This window comes from Triticum dicoccoides, chromosome 6B (genome assembly GCF_002162155.2).
Source record: "Triticum dicoccoides isolate Atlit2015 ecotype Zavitan chromosome 6B, WEW_v2.0, whole genome shotgun sequence".
NCBI classification, from domain to species: Eukaryota; Viridiplantae; Streptophyta; class Magnoliopsida; order Poales; family Poaceae; genus Triticum; species Triticum dicoccoides.
In genome coordinates, this window is record NC_041391.1 from 697851435 (window position 1) to 697855453 (window position 4019).

The following is a 4019-nucleotide window of genomic DNA, read 5'->3' on the forward strand; positions in this document are numbered from 1 at the left end:
CGGACGGGTAGAAGCACTGATAACTTTATAAGCAGGTATCCCCGCAAAAAAAAAACTTTATAAGCAGGTATAGATTAGTGGTGGAGGACCAGAAAAATAAAATAAGTACAATCCTCGGAGTGCTGCCTTCGGCACCCGAAACGTGATCTGGCCCTCAAGCGCGTCGCGGCCCAGAAAAGTTCGCTCCTGTGGCCCTGCTCGATGCTCGCTACGCAACCTAGTTTCCCCCCGTTTTTGTCTTGTTGATCTGGTAGAAAACACCGGCCTGTTCTTTGATACTTTCAAAAAATATTAAAGGGCAGCACGTCTCATGCGCGTAACTTAGAATTGTGAAATAAAAAAAAGGTTTACAGGTTTTATAAAAAAAGTTCATCCATTCTGGAAAAATGTTCATCAATCATTTCAAAAAGATCACAAAATTTAAAAAAGTTCATCTATTTTGGAAAAAATCAACAATTTTCAAATAAACTTCATTGATTTTGAAAAAAAATCATCAATTCTTAAAAACCCATAAATTTTAAAAAAATTCACGAATGTTATAAAAATAAAAATTAGAAAAAAGAAACAGAATAATAAAAAATAAAAGAAAAATTAAAAATAAAACTAAAAAGAAACCAAGAAGAGAGAGGAAATTGGAGTAAGTAATCACAACATGTGTGGTTCCAAGATGGTTATTGGTTACTGCAGTTTACTGAGAAGGAGATCACGGATTTGAATCAACCTTGTGCTCGCGTTTTTTGCAGGTTAACAGAAAAAAGAAAAGGGCTATATGGGTACACGAAGAAAATGATACTGAATAGGATATGCATGCTCTTGGACATGCCTGTTGATGAGAGCACCAAACGTGAGTCGTCCTTTGATCATTTTTTCTTTGAAATCACCCGTTAAGGGTTATCTTTGCAAAGGTTGCTCTTCACCTTTTCAGGGGCTGACAGGTTGAGCACAACATGTGCGCCCTCTTTGTCTCAACTGAGAGTTTTTTCCCCCGTAGATTCGTTTATTAAAAAAAATCACTTGAACCGTCCGTTCAAAACTTCAAATACATAATTGTTTTCATTGTTAGATTTCTCGATCTCCAAAACTAGATCCCATGGTAATATGTTTTGACGAATTTCTTTTCACAAAAATGAAAACCAGAAGAAAAAAGGAAACATGAAAAAAATAAAAACAAAAGCCAGAAAAAATTGGCAACTAAAAAATGGATAAAAAAACCGAAACCCGGAAGCACAGTTTTGGTTTTTACTTTTTTTAGGGGAAGCACATGCCATGCTTTTCCTTTTTCGCGGTAGCACAAACCATGCTTCTTGAAGCAAATATGTGCTTTTCGTAGAATCATAGGCTATGCTTTTCTCTTTTCTAACGAAGCACAACTTGTGGAAGCATAAGCGGGAATCATAGGTTGTGCTTCTCATGAAAGCACAACATGTGCTTCTCGTGGAAGCAAACTTGTGCTTCCACGAAAGCACAACCGTGCTTCAGCCAGAAGCACAACCTATGCATTTTCTTTTTGAGAAAACTTTGCTTCCTAAAAATATAAAAAAGAACTCTAAAATGGGGGTTTCCACCAAAACCTAGGGAAAGTTAGGCAAAAGCCAGAAGACGAAAAAACCCGAAAACATGTGCAGAAACCAGAAGAATCCGTGCCCCTGTGGGTGCACCCAACACACGACACGTGGCGGCAAGACACAGCTAGGGCGCCCCCGTTGCGAGCCCCCAAAAGAGATGCCCGTTCAAAAAAAAGTTAGCTCTTTTAGGGAAAAAAAGTTGGCTATTTTAGGGGAAAAAGCTAGGTTTTTTTAGGGTGAAGCTAAGTTTAGCCAGATTGTTTTTTAGGCAAAGTAGGCCAGATATAGCCCTGACGTTCTATGGGGCCACTGCCAAGTAGTGCGGCTTCAACTATTATACAGGGTCGCCCCGATCCTATTCTTATTGGGTCCGGCCCACATCTTGACCACCTATCCTGCTTCCACTAGTTGAACCCAACGCAGAGCGACACGGGACTTCCTATCTGACCTATTCTGCGGCAGAATGTCGAGGGTTCGCAAAGGTTATTCGCCTGACTAGGCCAGGCCATGCAGGCAGCGCGCGGTGTAAAAAGAGCAACGAAAAACTCAGAGCGACAGCTGGGATTCGAGCTCACGATCATGCTCTTCTATACAAACCTAGCTAGCCACTACTACTGATTCATGTTTCTGGTGAAATGGCAATGTGACTACTTTAGAACTAGTCACATCGACAGATTCACATTATTCTTCCTTTTCAATTTTTCTCTTTGTAAATTCCGAATATAGTTTTTAAAGTCCAATTGTTTTTGGCAAAAACACACAGGAGTTTTAAAAAAATGTTAACAATTATTCGAATTTTAACCAAATTTCAAAAACAGGAACGATTTTGAATTTGTGGAAAATTTAGAAAAAGGGGACATTTTTTAAAATTCCAAAACAATTTCATAAACATGGACAAAAATTTTGAAGTTTGAAAAACATGAATGTTTTTTGAATTGTGAACCAAATTTAAAACAGAAACACTTTTTGAATTTGTGAATAAATCTTGAAAAAATGGGGACATTTTCTAACCCCAAATTTCTTTTGACATCACGAACAAGTTTTGACTAAATGCGAACAAATTATGAATTTGTCAATAATTTTATTAAAGGAATTTTTAAAATTTGTGAACAAATTTTCAGAACAGAAATTTTTTGAATTTTTGTTTTTTTTTAAAAAAAATGGGAACATTTTTGGAGAATCACGAACAAGTTTTAATTATGTGAACACTTTCTGAATCTGCGAAGAAATATAAAATTGGAAACTTTTCTGAATTTATGAACAAATTTTGAGATTTTTTCAAAAGATGTGAACAATGTTTCGAACAAATATTAAAACGAGATTCTTTTAATTTGTGAACAAATTTTGAAATAAAATAACAGTTTTTTCAATATGAACAGTTTCGGTAAAAGTGGACATTTTTGTATCTGCGAACAAATTTCAAAACTCTAAACACAATTTGGAAAGAGCAAACATTATTTGTAATTTGTGAACAATATATTGAACGAGGAATTTTTTTTATCTTATGAACAGTTTTTGAAATACCGAACATCTATTAGAAGATGCGAAGATTTTTGAAAAAATGAAGAACATTTTTCAATTTGTGAACAAAAATTATAAACAATAACAATTTCTTAACTTCTGAACATTTTTAAAAAAATTAATTTTTTGGAAATTCTGAAAACAAAAAAGAGAAGGAAAAGGAAATTAAAAATAAATAAAAAATTAAATAAAGAAACAAGAATCGAAAAAAGAAAAATCAAGAACCAAATAGAAAAACCGAGATTGAAAGAAAAGGAAAAAGGAAAAAAACAGTGACAACCGGTTCTGGAACCTTCTAGAAGGTTCCCAAAACCGACACCGTAGCGGATCGTAATTGGGCCGGCCCATCTCAGTCGCTAATCGCTCGGGTTTGTGCGAAACAGGGACAATTATGTTGGGGAACGTTGCAGAAAATAAAAGTTTTCTACGCTTCACCAAGATCAATCTATGGAGTCACCTATCAATGAGAGAGAGGATTGCATCTACATACCCTTGTAGATCGCGCACGAAAGCGTTTAAGAGAACGGGGTTGAGGGAGTCGTACTCGTCGTGATCCAAATCACCGATGATCCTAGTGCTGAACGGACAGCACCTCCGCGTTCAACACACGTACGATGGGAAGACGTCTCCTCCTTCTTGATCCAACAAGGGGGAAGGAGAGGTTGATGAGATCCATCAGCACGACGGCGTGGTGGTGGAAGTAGCGGCGATCTCGGCAGGGCTTCGCCAAGCTCTACGAGAGGGAGAGGTGTTGCAGAGGGAGAGGAAGGCGCCAGGAGCAGGGGTTGCGCAGCCCTCGCTCCCCCCTCTTTATATAGGGGCCCTGGGGGGGCGCCGGCTCCCTAGAGATTGGATCTCAAGGGGGGGGGCGGCCAAGGGGGTGGCTTGCCCCCCAAGCCAAGTGGGGCGCCCCCATCCCTAGGGTTTCCAACC